Genomic DNA, 16,775 nt, shown 5'->3' with positions numbered 1-16,775 from the left:
ACCGCTTCTCACAACCGCGGCGCGTCCTACAGTCCAGCTGTGCCTTTACCGCAACCAGCACACAGCAAGGACTGCAGTTGGAAAGCATGTAGCGGCGCGAACTCCCAATACGAAAACCGGTGGAGGATTTTTAGAATGATCATCATCTTCCAGACACTCCAGTACGAAGACAATATCGCCGTATTTTCTCGAATATAGTGAGAGAGAAAATAAAGATATGATGTCAACGTATCTCGTTTTCCAACTCTTCTCCTACCATCACATCACGTCAAGTGGGGATCTACCGAGGCACTTACTTGTGGTGAAAGCGAGAAAGGAGGAGAGCAGGTGACCACACACCTGCTTATGTAGGTGAGCTGATAGGGGTGTAGTCAGACAAATATTGGGATTAAAGGTACATTGTGGTCTTTATTCAGTGCGCGTGCACGTGTGCGAGGACAGTGCATGAGTGACGCCGAGCGGAACCGACTATGATACAGAACTGTGTAAACCTTATGCAATATTCATCATTGATATTTGAATACTTGAAATCTGTATGAACTGAGTAGTTAGTATCAAATGAAATAAGATGGAACAGCTCCATGCATTCATTGAATAAACAACTATTTGCTCATTATCAGTATGGTATTGTTTAAATTGTACATCTTTGTCAGGGAATTCCAACCATTCTGGACCTGAATGTGCCAGTTAATTATAATCATCTCTCTCTAGTCAAGCCAGGTTGTGGAGGAGAGAGACAGGGATGAACAGGCTATAGCAGGGGTAGGCAACCCTAGGCACGCGTGCCTGCATAGGCACGCGGGGCATTTTCTTAGGCACAGGGGGCAGCATTAAAAATATATATATATATATATTAGAATTTTCTATTTTTAATTTTTTAGCTTTGAAATATTATAGTGAAATATTTTGCACTGTTGTCGCATTTATCTTGTTGAAATCCTCCCACAGGTTCTTTTTACTACCACATACTTAATGGAGACCCTTTATTTGTTTATTATTTCAATTTAGCTGGAAATACATTGCTACATCATTCAGTAACATTTGCAGAGCCTTATAACAAAAACATTATTACGGTCACCATTGTGACCAGTGGGATTAATCAACACATTTTATTATTTATGTTTCTATTTCATTGAACATTGCACATGTTAAAAGCCATTTTTTTTACTCAAAATGTGTGAGTATTACCAAGTCAACTTGTGTTCTTAAAACAATGACAATAAACTTAGTTTTATTAGGTTGAAATAATGTGGTTGTGTACTTATTTTTCTGTTAACTTATTATGGATTGAAAAAGTTATATGAGTACTGGCTAAGCGTCCCGCTCTTAAGCCATACCGAGATATACCTCATCTCATGTACCTAGTGTACTCCATCAACGAATAAAAACCAATACACCCAGCACCTGCCAGGCCCCGCCCTACTGACGTACTATATAGTACTAGGCGTGGTCACCACTCACTCTTCCTCGGAAAATCGTTTCCAAAGAAAAGTTTCCCCAAGGGAACTCAGGGCACGCTAAGAGCGGGACGCTTAGCCAGTACTCATATAACTAGGTTATATACATAACCTGTCGTTATATACTCGTACTGGCATCGCGTCCCGCTCTTAAGCCATACCGAGATATGGGGTAGAGCGGACGCGAGGCCCGACAAATGCACCCCCTGAGGACCCGTAAGCCCACATCAGGGGGGAGGGGAGTCCTGTCACCCCACTCTTCCTAATGAAGAGGGGGCGGCAGTCAACTCCACCCGAGTGCGAACAAGAGGGAACTAGAACCTCTTGAACGCACAGCACAGGCGGAACCACGTGTGACACAACACATTGTGGCCCACACCCACACACGCCTGCTACCCCACCAAAGGACGGGAAGCAGGAGAGGCCACAGACCTCAGAACCGCCTGGGAGACAGAACCCCCGGTCATGTCCATGAGGTAAAACCTTACGAAGGGACCCGGTGAGGACCATGAAGCCGCAGCACAGATGTCCTCCACCGAGGCCCCACCCAGGAGAGCGGCAGAGGCCGCCACCCCACGAGTGGAGTGCGCCCTGACGCCCCCAGGGGGAGCTAGCCCGGCCAACGTGTAGCAAAGGACAATGCCCTCACACAACCAATGGGACAGGCGCTGTTTCGACAGTGCCTTACCAGCACGAGAGCCACCGTAACAGACAAAGAGCTGACCGGTAGCCCTGAGGCCCTGAGTACGGCTGAGGTAACCCCCAAAGCCCGGACCGGACATGACAGGTGAAGGCCCGCCTCCAACTCACTAGCGTGAGGAGGCGGATGAAACACCTGAACCATAATATCCCTGGAGCGGAAAGCACTCCGGATATTTTTAGGCACGAAGGCTGGATTAGGCCGCAGAGTGGCACCGCTATCAGAACGAAAAGACAGGCACTCTGGCCGTACCGAGAGAGCACAAAGCACACCCACGCGTTTAGCGGAGGTGATGGCCAGCAAGAACGCAGTCTTGAACGACAGCCGTTCCAACAGCGCTTGCTCAAGAGCAGGGCCGGACTGGGGAAATAATTCATACCGGGAGATATAGCGCGAAATATAGCCCCAATCGGGCCACTTTTTAAGTGGGGGGTCTGGGGGTCCCCCACCCGGAAAATTTTAGTTACAAAGACTTAATTTCCTGCATTCTGGTGAATTTTAGTGCATGTGAATCACAAACTAATGAGCCAACAATTGCTTAGTACAATGTACTGTTATGGACCTCAAATAAAACTGTTGTGGCACTAGCAATGGTACTCTCTCCACCTTCAAAAAGAAAAAAGCAAGAGCACAACATATTTTTCTATTTACTATTATAATACAGTTAACCACTCTCTCCACCTATTCAAACAAGGCAAGAGCACAATACCATATTCACTTTACTGATGCACTACCCATCAACAGTTAAAATAGCCCTTTACACAAACATTAAATAACAGACCTTTCATTACAATACTATAATAACAGTAGCCACTGCCAGAATAGTGACACATGTATCAACGTGTGGTGAGCACACGCATGCATGCACAACAAAGACAGAAGATTGCATTGTCTCAATCATTTTAACTATAAAATGAGCTCAAAGTATGAGCTCACTGACTGAAATTTCCAACAAAAAGCATCAATTGTCAAATAATATTGATCACATTAACTAGACTAGATGTTTTTGAGGAAATTAGAAAGGGAACAACAACTTAACCCTTGTTCAGATTCTTATTTTTTTGATAACTTTGCAGTGATTATGTTTGTAGCCAATGTGGCAAAGGTGTGTAATCTTTGAATTATCTTGGAATTATTTTGACTCTCTCTTTCATAAATTGTTTATTCAACTTCAGCCCCAATCATAACCACCACATATTGTTTTTTGTAATGTCAGATTTAACAACTCCTTTTGGGAGTGTGCCATCTGCCATTCCATTTGCCGCCTCCACGGTCAATCAGTTGTATCGCCTGGTCCCGCCTCCACCAATCACAAGCGGCAGCACGGCTCCATTGTGTGTGTGTGATCCGCGTGAGGGAGTCAAATAGTTCTCCAACTCTGTAGCAGACAGTGAAATCCTGGTTGTTCCCCACCCACCTGGTTATCTAAAAACTATCGCACCGCGCCGCCGCCACAACAAGAAACAATGCCCCAAAAAAAAAAAAAAAAAAAAATTATAATAAAAAAAATATATAATATTTTTCTTTTTATATAATTTTTTTTTTTTAATCTATGCAGGCCAGGCCACCGGAAAAACTCCCGGTGCTCCCGAAGGCCAGTCCGGGCCTGCTCAAGAGGCTCAAACGGGGCCAAGGACAACCGACCGAGGACCAATTGAAGATCCCAGCTCGGAGCCAAAGAGCGTTTCACCGGCTTAAGGCGTCGAACGCCAAGTAGGAAACGCTTCACAAGAGGGTGGCCTTACACCACTCTTGGAAAATACGCCACCTACCCGCGTAACCCGCGATAGTGGAGGGAGCATGCACGTTCCGGATGGTACCAACCACAGAAGGATCCATCCTCTCCAGACTCACCCTCTCACCAGCCAACCCACCAGCAGCTGGCCCAGCACAGGGAACTAACACAGAGACCCGTGCGCTTGAGAGAGGGCCCGCGATGACCAAGGAACAGGCCATGACGGGATACCAAGAGCTGGATCAGGACCGGGAACCACACAGCTGCGCCCCGGTCCGGCGCAATCAGGATCAAGGACCTGCGCTCCTCAACGTACCCGCCCCAACAACTGACCTAACAGATGTATGGGGGAAAGAATCCCAGGCGGCACGGCATCGGTCCCAGACCTGCCTGACTATGCCCGGACGTAATCCCCACCCGTCAGGGTGAGGACCGCCCCGCGACATTACACCTGTACCCACATTCACCCTGCCGGGGATGTGGAGAGCCCTCAGGCCGCGCAGATGGAGAACGCCCATAGCCAGCCGCCCGCCGCCCGGTGCAGACGGGGGGAGCGTACTCCTCCCTGTCTGTCGATATACGACACTGACGTCGTATTGTCCGTCCTGATCAACACCGTTTGAGGACCAGAAGGACCGCTTTCAATACCAACACATTGAACGTAGCGCAGACCGGGCAGCATGGCTTGCCAGCTGCCCCCTACTGCGTTGGCATGACGCGTCTCCAGCGAGGGAGGCGTCGGTGAAAAACGTGACGTGTGACAGCCTACTGCCCATGGGGACCCCCCTGGTGAGGACCCCAGGCCCTCCCCAGGGGCGAGGTCCCCAGGGCCCAGTACTGACACGGGAACCTTAGCCGCTTCCACTTGCCTCTCACCGGGTCTATTTCCATACTGGAAACCCCACCTCCGTAACCCCCTCCTGGGGTGAAGAGGAGGCCAAGAGGGACCATGGAATGAGCAGATGCCATCATACCGAGCAGGCGTATCACGGACAGCGCCGTAACCGTCCTAGGACGGAACCTCCCGAGCGTGTCGACAACACGATCTGAGAGGGATGCCCATAGCACTCCACCCGTTGACTGGGAAGAGGAGTACTCTACTTCCAGTCTACAGCAAACCCCAGGCTGGTAGGAACCTGCCTGGTACGAGACCTGACGATCCACCTTGACCGCCAAGGACCAGAACGTCGTCAGGGCAGAATACACTTCGTAAACCCCTGACGACGCAGAGGCCCCAGTGCGGCCTCCACGCACTTGGTGAAGATGCGGGGAGCCAGAGAAAAGCCGAACGGCAGCCTCTGGTACTCATACGGTAACCCTGCAAAGGAAGCGTAGGTAAGCCCTAGGACGGAAGATCGGGGATGCAAATACGCATCCTACAGGTGTATGGAGGAGAACCAGACCCCCACCTGACAGTGTTCAACAGGTAGGAGACGATCCAAAAAATGCGGAACCTTCCCATGGGACAGGTCCAGCATGGGTCTGACACCCCCCTCCCGATTTCTCAGGCACCAGAGAACACCGGGAGGAAAACGTCACGACGATGGCTTGCTTCGTCCACAGAGATTGGATCTCGTTGACCAGAGCTGTCACTGCTGGTGACCCTGACAATAGGGTCTGTCCGAAAACGGGTGGGGTTGTGTAACAAGTCCCCGCCTCAGCGTTCTCTCCATCCACCTCGACATATGGTACTGCTGTAGCCATATGTGATGACACTCCCAACGCACCTGCCGCTATGTGGCGCAGGTCCGCTAGGAACTGTAGATAGGCGGCCCGGTCCCACCCGCTGTGCGTAGCCAACCCTGGACCCGTGTGAGCAGAGCGTTACGTGTCGGGACATCTGACCCTGACACTACCCACGAGGCAATCGCACCCAAGGGGGGACCCTGACAGAAAGGGCCGGTTTGATACGGGGGAAGCTGACATCAGTCTAGGTGACAAAAGCACCCCCACTGAACACCCCTCCAGAACATGCTGAAGAGTTGTTCTGCAGCCGGACATGCAAGGTGTGAGGCCCCCATGAGTTCCTACACACCGTAGCCCTGCAATGATATTACTACCACCCAAATCACGCGCGCCTGCGAGACCACTGCCAATCTTTCAGGAGTGGGAGGCACCAACATGATACCTGGCCTGGCAAAGGCGAGGTCGGGGAAGCCCGCACTGTGTGCCTCAAAAAGGTTTCGAGCCCCCCTGCTGACAACACTTATAGTTGACAGACGTAACACCAGGCTCAACCAAACAGCTTATGGTGTGGGAGCCGCTTGACAGCACAACATTCTCACGGACAGACCCAGGCTCAGCCATCAACTGGGTGTCAGCCCCTGTCCCCCTGAGAAGCGAAAAGTGGGGCTGCACGCGCTTCAACGAAGGCATGCGGCCCGCAGCCAAAGGAAACAATCAGAGCCCCTTTTCCGCTGGTGTTGGGGGAGGGAGTGATCGGAGAGCGGGCTGCTCGCGGCAGGACGGCGACGGCTTGTATATTCCAAGCCGAGCTCATCCAACATGGCCGATCCCTCGCCCGCCAAGGCTGTCGGCCTTGTGGACACCTGTCGATTCAACGCCCAGGATACCTCTGGCGGGGGAAAACATGGCCGCCTGTCGAGGGCCTCGTCATCGCCGCTGACGAGGCTGTGCTCTCTCTTCTTCTGGCTGCGCGGTGTGAGGCGGTGTGGGGCCTAGGACAAATACCGCCCGCACTCCAGCGGAAGACCAAGATCCTCTGCGGAGAGGGGAGCCCTGAGCGGTTATAGCTTGCGGCTAGGTCAAAGCTAATAACGTCAACAACCTCACGCGATGTGTCGACGTCGGCTGGCCCTCAAGGCCCCGCCACCAGACACCATTTTTTGATAGAAAAAACAGCAATTCGAACACAGTTACTAATCGCTGCCAATTCCATACCGTGGCGGTACAGGCTTTAGCAGCCCACCAGCCACTTGCCGGGCCGACCCACCTCATGGCGTCGGCCGGGCGGGGCACTGTTTCAACATGTCAAAAGCAAAGGACTGATGCTAACACGGAGCACCAGTGGTGGTTGCAACCAGCAACCTCCACTGTGGTGTCCACCATGAAGGGGTTAATGAATAAATGAACTAACACCACGAATATACTGTAGAATGGGCAATCCCATGCACACAACGTTAAGGGGATGCAGACCAGAGAGAACCAGTCCCGCATTCATTCATAATATTCACAACAGCACACCAGCCCTAGACCTCAGCCCATTTACCCATAAAGGTAAACAAAGCCCCCCCCCCACAATACTCCCCCAGTAGACACCGATTGACCGTCAGCATGAATGGTTGAGAGGAGGGAAGACTGTAGTATAGACAGACATTCCCGTAGCAGGGAGACAGAACAGAAACAGTAGCCCAATATAGCATACCGTTAGCCGCACGCTCCAGGATAACGGGGAAAACAACAATGTTTACCCAGATATCCCGCCGCTTGCGCCAATACACAACTCGGTTGTCTCTCGGGACAACTCGAGCACATCACAAACGCCAGCATTGTCATGCCCAGTGACATCCCACAGCGGGGAACAGTAGAACAGTGACCCAGCATTTATAGCATTTAGTATTAGCAGCACGCTCCAGGACAGCCTGGGAAACATCCACCTCAGAGGGACGTTTACCCAAACATCCTGCCCCTGGCGCAGATATACAACTCACAACAAGCAGCATTTACTAACACCAGCGATAATGCCTAGTGGCGCAAGTCCTACCTTGTGCGAGGTAGCTCGATAGCTACACCTCACACGCTGTCCCTCTGTCTGCTGTCAACAAGACAAGGAGACTACAGAACTCGACGCTGAGATGCATCGAAATGCATCCCGCTGCAGAGTCGCAGAACCCATATGAGCGCCGCCAGAACATGCCGCGAAGATTTCAGGGGTAGGCAAATCTTCGGTAAGCACTCAACCTAATTTCTCTAAACGTTTCATATCAACTAGTTGCATAGGGTGCACGCATCCGCTATGATGGAAACGAAAATAGAGGAAGAGTGGGTGGTGACCATGCCTAGTACTATATAGTACGTCAGTAGGGCGGGGCCTGGCAGGTGCTGGGTGTATTGGTTTTTATTCGTTGATGGAGTACACTAGGTACATGAGATGAGGTATATCTCGGTATGGCTTAAGAGCGGGATGCGATGCCAGTACGAGTATATAACTGAAAACACTTTCAGTGCCGGCCGTGTTTTCCTTTTTTCCCCCGTTGAATGCCTCTGAAAATGTTACTGAATGATGTATCAATGTATTTCCAGCAAATATTGAAATAATAAAGGGTCTCAATATGTGCAGTGCACATGATCAGAGCTGTTTACATCTTGGCTGAATTACTCAAATTTGTATAGTGTGGTCATAGAATGAGCAAACATGTTGACGGCAACTATTGTGACCGTTGGGATAACACAGTGTATCTATGTACAGTACAGAATAAAATGTATAGATTATCTGAAAATATATATAGAAAATATATATAGAAAATAAATACATGCATGTTATAACATGTACATAAAATGTAATGTATATTACACATTTAATCCCACTGGTCACAATAGTGTAATAATGTTTGTTATAAGGCTCTGAAAATGTTACTGAATGATGTATCAATGTATTTCCAGCAAATATTGAAATAATAAAGGGTCTCAATATGTGCAGTGCACATGACCAGAGCTGTTTACATCCTGGCTGAATTACTCAAATGTGTATAGTGTGGTCATAGAATGAGCAAACATGTTGACGGCAACTATTGTGACCGTTGGGATAACACAGTGTATCTATGTACAGTACAGAATAAAATGTATAGATTATCTGAAAATTGTCAATCCGCTTGGCACATGTAAAATTCACAAACTTTGTGCTGTATATTGGGTCCTGCCAATGTGGAACCAAAATACCAATCCACATTACACGCTATACAACTGGCAATACTGTTAATAGTGCACATACCTACATATAGGTATGGAAATGCAGCTGTACTTGCTCCATGATGTTCTATATCATGGAACAAGATGGTGTTTTCATTGAAAGAGTTAGTCAGAATGTCAGAGGCACCATCCGTCATTTAGAGCAGGCTATGTTTGCAGAATGATAACTATAGAACACTATACAGTACACTAACTATACTACTGCCTACAAGGTCTCAACGATACAGTCCCACTCTCAGCATACAAGATCGATGGTCTGCTGCTGCTGACTCCCAAGCGATTCATTAAAGTGAAACGGAACTGAGTCCAGCTAATGGTGAATAGTTATTTTATTAATCAATTATTGTGTCTTTATTCACTCGTTGTGTAATTGTCCAGTTCATATTCTGTATAAGTTCATATTCTGTATATGTTAATAATGACGCTTTCTGTGTTGTGTTTATGACTCCTGGTATATCGCCTTGTACTCTGTACTGAGAACACTAACTCTACCACTGCCTACAAGCAATGGAAGCAGTCAGAGCAGAGTGGCATTTATGCCCATTGCCTCCTATTGTTCATCGAGAAACAAACGTTTGGGAATTGGATGTTGCCTTTGAGATTCTGATAAACTCTTTCAACTCTAAAACTTACTTGGATGAAATTACAATAATGCTATAGACGGTTAAGAAAATTCTAACTGTAAAACTCTCAAATGTAAACATATTACATTAAAAAAAAGAACAAGGTACATTGAGTAGTTTGGACCTATTGGCTGAACATCTGCAAAGTAGTACAGCAACCTTTGAAGGTATTAGTTTGACATGACAAGACATTTCAGATGAGTTTCTATAGACACGCTTTTGAGGTGTTGGTAAGTGCTTTGGGGTAGTGCATAGATTAGTCCAAACATTACAGGAAGGAATCACCAAATCTGGGGAGGCTGATCATGATATGACTTTCAATGACAATAGAGATTGTCACAGGCTGTGTAACTGACCGCCAAGGGTAAAGATGCCTATCATCTTTACTGTCAGTAAGCTTTGATTTGCGTTGGTCTAGATGATCAATTTCTCTGTATTGGCTCAGAATACTGAGCCCTCTATTTATCTATTTAAGAAAATAATATTTCGGAGCCACTTGTGCACTTTCATTTAGTGTCCACATGGGGGCAGAGCTCGTCTTCCTTTAGTATAAAGTCACAGCTTCCTGTGTGACCAAGGCGGAAGTAATTCAGAGATAACGACGGAGCAGGCAGCGAATATGTATGATAGAAGGACCTTACTCCAGTTAAATTAACTACCCTTGGTAAAGCGGAATACGTTTTCACGGTGCAAACGGGGTGCAAACGGAGCAAATGATGCAACCGTCACTACCTGTACAAACACGGTGCAACGACACAACTACCAAAGAAAAGCTACAGTACTGCTAAGCTGAAATGCAAGAGAAAAAAGAGAAAATAAATAAAAGCATCTGTACGAAACATAACCGCATCTTTATTTCAACACCAAGCCGGGGGGCAGTTACAGTGAAAACTTACCCGACTCTGAAGAGTGAAAACTTACCGACCAGTGGTGAGTGAAAACTTACCGACAAGTGGTGAGCGAAGACTTACCCGTACTCTGAAAATGATCAACAGTGAGTAAAACCCATACTCTGAAGATGATAAACAGTGAGTAAACCCATACTCTGAAGATGATAAACAGTGAGTAAAAACCCATACTCTGAAGAGGATAAATGTATTATGAAACCTCATTCTGAAGTGGATAAATGTGAAATAGACCTTACTCTGAAGAAGATGGATGTATTATGAAGACTTTATTCTGAAGTGGATAAATGTACAATGAAGACCATGCTCCAAAGAAAATGCATGTATGTTGAAGACCTCACTCTGAAGAAAATGCATGTACAATGAAGACCATACTCTGAAGAAAATGCATGTACAATGAAGACCATACTCTGAAGAAAATGCATGTACAATGAAGACCTCACTCTGAAGAAAATACATGTACAATGAAGACCATACTCTGAAGAGAACACATGTATGTTGAGGACCCTACTAAAGAAAATACATGTACGAAGAGAAGGAAGAATGAGCCTACTGAGTTAACCTTATGCTGTCTGGTATCCATCCCAGCAAACCCACGGATGTGTGGAAACTCCTGTATATCTAATTAACCCTATGCTGTCTGGTATCCATCCCAGCAAACCCACGGACGTGTGGCAACTCCTGTATATCTAATTAACCTCATGCTGTCTGGTATCCATCCCAGCAAACCCACGGATGTGTGGCAACTCCTGTATATCTAATTAACCCTATGCTGTCTGGTATCCATCCCAGCAAACCCACGGATGTGTGGCAACTCCTGTATATCTAATTAACCCTATGCTGTCTGGTATCCATCCCAGCAATACCACGGATGTGTGGCAACTTCTGTATATCTAATTACCCTCATGCTGTCTGGTATCCATCCCAGCAATACCACGGACGTGTGGCAACTCCTGTATGTTTAATGAATATTATGCTGTCTGATATCCATCCCAGCAAGTGGAACTCTTAAATACCATCTAGTTATTTGATATTTTGAGTGTATGTGATCAAGCACAATGTCGGCCCAAGAAGACGAAGCTGGCAACCTCTTGGAGTTGGAACAGAACAGAACGGGTGCTCGCCAAAGAACTCTAACCGAGAAAGGAAAAGAAAACCGTGAAGTGGAGGATAAGAGGAATGAGAAAGCTTTTAACAAAGCTTATCAGAAGTGGAAGAAGATAGCCAAGGAAGCAAGAGGGAAGCTAAGAACCTTCTGTCCAGCAGAAGAACTTGAAAGACTAAAACAAGACATTCAAGCAAGTTGTGACTTAGTAAGAAGTTTATATGAGTCCATTTTACGTAACCATGCCACGACTCCTGAGATCGCAAATAAAATGGACGCCTGTATTCAGCTGACGACAGACACCCAAGAGCTTGTGTGTAAGCAGCTGGAAACAAAAGAGGAAGATTTTAATGAAAGACTTGAGAAGGAGAGGGTGAGAATAGCTCTGAACAAAGAAGAGTACAGATCTGTATATGGTCACACAAATACTGAAACAATTCACTCTCAACGTTCCAAGGCATCAAACAGGCGGAGGGAAGCTGAACTCGCGGCTAAAGTGGAAGAGGTAAAGGCCATTCAAGTGATCCAGGCTCAGCAAACCAGTCTCCTCCAACTAGAGGGGGAAGAGGCAGCCATGCTGATGGAAATGGAGAAGGTGAAGGTACAGAGTCGACGTAAGCTGGAGGAGGAGAGGATGAAGTTACAGCAGCTACAAGCAGAGAAGGAAGTCCAGGTAGCAGCAGCCCGAGTGAGGGCATACAGTTCGGGAAGTGATCTAGACAACGAAGAAGAAGAAGTCACTGACCATGAAATAAATACTGCTCACCAAAATCCTGAATATAGTGCTCCGCTACATCCTACAGCATTCCAACGTCAAGCATCTCCCAGCGCGACGGCAAACCAAGAGGCCTTCAGTCTAGCCGAAGCAATCACAAGTGCATTAAGCATGAATCGCCTACCTACCCCAGAACCAACAATATTCAACGGTGACCCTATGAAATTTGTTGATTGGAAGATGACCTTCATGACCCTGATACACCGAAAGCCTCTCCCAACAAGTGATAAGATGTTTTATCTGAAAATGTACCTTACTGGAGAAGCTCGTAAGTCTGTGGAAGGATTCTTTTACAGAGACTCCGAAGAAGCATATAAAGGTGCCTGGAGAGTGTTGGAAGAGAGGTATGGAAACCCCTTCATTATACAAAGGGCGTTCAGAGACAAGCTAATGAGATGGCCTAAGATAAACACAAACGATCCTCTGGCGCTCCGAGAGTTTGCAGACTTCCTACAGGGATGCACAGAGGCAATTCCACATGTCCGAGGACTGGACATCTTGAACGACTGTGAAGAGAACCACAAACTGCTCAAGAAACTACCTGAGTGGATTGTGCGAAGATGGAGCAGGATCATCGTAGAAGAGCTAGATAAATCTGGAAGCTATCCAAGTCTTGCACACTTTTCAAAGTTTCTGAACAAAGAGGCACGAATAGCTTGTAACCCCATCGCTACCCCACTACTGTTGAACTCCAGAGCCTCAGACGAGAGGTTTTCCAAGAGAGCCAGAGCGTTGAATACAAGCACTCACATAAAGAGCAACATCGTGGAGACACATTATTCACCCTATAGAGCCAGACCACCTTGCCCAATCTGCAAGAATGAGAATCATGGCATTGCTACATGCACTAACTTCGCATCAAGGTCCATAGAGGATAAGAGAACGTACATCTACCAAAATCACCTCTGCTTTGGATGTCTAAAGAAGGGACACTCCAGCAAGGACTGTAAACGGCGACATACCTGCAACACCTGCAACCGTCGTCATCCAACGTGTCTGCACGAAGAGAGGTCACAAGCACCAGAGACAACCCAGAGTGGCACACCTACTGCAAACTACCGGGGCCAAGAAGTCCGCAGAGTCGTGTCTCACACTACAACCCGATGTGCTTCTGCGACCTCAAGCATTGTCCCAGTCCTTGTGTCTTCAGTTCAAGAGCCACAGATAACGGTGCTCACTTACGCACTACTCGACACACAGAGTGATACAACGTTTATCTTAGAGGACCTGCTTAAGGAGTTAAGTGTGGAAAGTCAACCTGTGAAGCTGAGACTCAGTACAATGACTGCTGTAAATACAGTTATAACCAGCAAGAGTGTCAGCGGCCTACAAATCAGAGGACTCCATTCTGCAAACAACATCAGAGTGCCACAAGCCTACACTCGTAGCTTCATCCCAGTAGACAAATCCTACATTCCTACTGGTAAAACAGCGCTACAGTGGCCTCACCTCAAGCATCTCGTAAACAAGTTACCATCACTTCTAGACTGTGAAGTGGGTATGTTAATAGGATGCGATTGTCCCTCTGCGCTAGCTCCACTCGAAGTCATCACAGGCTGTGAAAACGAACCTTTTGCACAGAGGACAGAGCTTGGCTGGAGCATAATAGGCTCATCTAACCCTCATCTGGACCGACAAGGGAGCCAGAGCTTTGTACATAGAGTGTCAGTAAAAGAAATACCAGCCCCGTCTACAACAGATGTCCTTAAAGTACTTGAGTCGGACTTCTCTGAAAGGAACTACGAGGACAAGTACGTGTCTCAAGAAGATGTTCACTTCATACAATTCCTCAGCGAGAACATCAGACAGAAAGAAGATGGACACTACGAGATGCCTCTACCTTTCAAGGGTAGCAGCCCACCATCCCTACCAAACAACAAGAGACTAGCTAAAGTCCGCCTCCAGTCTCTAAAGAAGAAGCTAAAGACGGATAAAGAGTATCACGAACGCTATAAGGCTTTCATGAAAGACATCATCGAGAAAGGTGACGCAGAACTTGACCATACCACTTCATATGGAGAGACCGCTTGGTACCTTCCTCATCACGGCATTTACCACCCTCAAAAGCCTGGCAGGCTACGGGTCGTGTTTGACTGCTCAGCTAAATTCTGTGCAGTTTCCCTAAATGACTGTCTATTGACCGGTCCCGACTTAATCAACTCCCTAATAGGAGTTCTATGCCGCTTCAGAAAGGAAGACGTGGCCATAATCTGCGACGTGGAAAGAATGTTCCACCAGTTCTTCGTCCACCCTGACTCTCGAAAATACCTCAAGTTCCTGTGGTGGAGAGAAGGTGATTTGGAAACGGAACCACAGGAATACAGGATGGCAGTTCACCTCTTTGGAGCTGCTTCGTCTCCTGGATGTGCCAATTTTGGCCTAAGGTACATGGCACACCAACATAGAGAAGACTACCCAGCAGCCTCAGCCTTCATTGAGAAGAACTTCTACGTTGATGATGGGTTAGCCAGCGTTTCATCAGTCGAAGAGGCCAAGAAACTGATCATCAAGGCACAAAAATTGTGCAAACGAGGAGGCCTACGCCTCCACAAATTCAACTCTAACCACAAAGACGTCCTCGACTGTGTGAAACCCTCAGAAAGAGCAACAATCACTGACCCTCTCGAACTTAAGCTGGAAGCGACCCCAACTGAGCATGCACTTGGCCTTCAGTGGTCTATAGACAACGACACCTTCAGCTTCAATGTCAACATGAAAGACCAGCCTTCAACCCGTCGAGGAATCCTCTCCATCGTCGCCTCTCTTTATGACCCACTCGGGTTTGTTGCCCCATTCACCCTAAGCGGAAAACGCATACTCCAAGAACTATGCCGCAGAGGCATAAGATGGGACGATCCACTGCCAGATGACTTAAAGCCACGGTGGGAGGAATGGAAGATCGGGCTACATAACTTAAAGGAATTCACAATCCCTAGATGCTATCACCCACATGACTTCGGCAACATCATCAAGACGGAACTGCATCACTTTGCCGATGCCAGCAGCATGGGGTATGGCGCTTGTTCCTACCTCAGGTACAAAAATGACAAAAATACAGTACACTCCAGTCTTGTGATGGCCAAAGCAAGAGTAGCACCCACCAAGGTCTCAAGCATCCCACGACTAGAGCTCTCAGCGGCAGTGGTCGCAACCAAATTAAGTGTGTTGCTGAAAAGAGAACTGCAGATGAAGATCGATGAAGAATTCTTCTGGACAGATTCACAAGTAGTTCTGGGCTACATCAATAATGAGGCAAGAAGGTTCCATGTGTTCGTCGCGAACAGAGTCCAACTGATAAGAGAAAACACTGACCCAAGTAAATGGCACTATATCGAAACAGCAGAGAACCCGGCAGATCATGCCTCCAGAGGCCTTCAGGCATCTCACATTCCTTCAACAAACTGGATGTCAGGTCCTACATTTTTCTGGGAGCAAGAAGTACATCCCAAACTGAATCCCTTCGCAGACCTACTCGCAGGCGATCCTGAGGTTAAGGCTGTCCAAGCTTTCACAACCAAAGTTAACAGTTGTACAGACATTCTAAGTCGCCTAAATCAGATCTCTTCATGGTCAAAGATCCTGAAAGTAGTCGCAAGAATCAAGAGGCTGGGATCGGGAAAAGTACACAACACCGAACTGGTGACAGTCGAAGAACGAGAAAGAGCTGCCAAAATAGTGATCAAGCTTGTCCAGCAGCAAGCCTTCTCTCAGGAAATTAAGAGATGCCAGGAAGGAGATGCTCTTCCAAGTTCAAGTGCTCTTCATTCCCTTGATCCAATTCTGCATCGAGAACTTCTCTGTGTGGGTGGAAGATTGAGACGCTCATCCCTCAGTCAAGAAATGAAACATCCCATCATTTTGCCAAAAGACAGCCCTATCACCAAGCTAATTACGGCTCATCACCACGCTCAAGTTTGTCACCAAGGCCGAAGTCAAACCCAAATGGAACTGAGAGCAAATGGATTCTGGGTAATTGGTGGGAGCAAATTAGTAGCCAAGCTGATTCACAACTGTGTACGATGCAGGAAACTCCGACGACCTACTGAAGAGCAGCAAATGGCTGAACTCCCTAAAGAGCGTGTGGAAGACTCACCGCCTTTCTCATACAGTGGCATGGACTGCTTCGGCCCCTTCCTGATTAAAAAGGCTCGAAAGGAGTACAAAAGGTATGGCCTGATACTAACTTGCCTAGCTTCACGAGCTGTCCACATCGAGATGCTTGAAGACTTATCAACAGACTCATTCATTAACGCCTTGAGATGCTTCATCAGCCTCAGAGGAGCTGTTCGGCAACTTCATTGCGACCACGGTACTAACTTCGTGGGAGCTAGAAACCAGTTTAAAGAAGCACTCAAACAATGTGACGCCAGTTTACTGGAGATCTTTCTAGCAGAGAAACAGTGTGAATTTGTCTTCAACGCTCCATCCGCCAGCCATGCAGGTGGTGTCTGGGAACGTCAAATCAGGACAGTAAGAAATGTGCTGAACGCCACTATCGCTCTGTGTCCAGGCAGACTTGATGACGCCTCTCTTAGAACACTCTTCT

Source organism: Notolepis coatsorum (genome assembly GCF_963971535.1).
Source record: "Notolepis coatsorum genome assembly, chromosome: 8".
Classification (NCBI taxonomy): Eukaryota; Metazoa; Chordata; class Actinopteri; order Aulopiformes; family Paralepididae; genus Notolepis; species Notolepis coatsorum.
Note: the sequence above shows the minus strand (reverse complement) of the source record.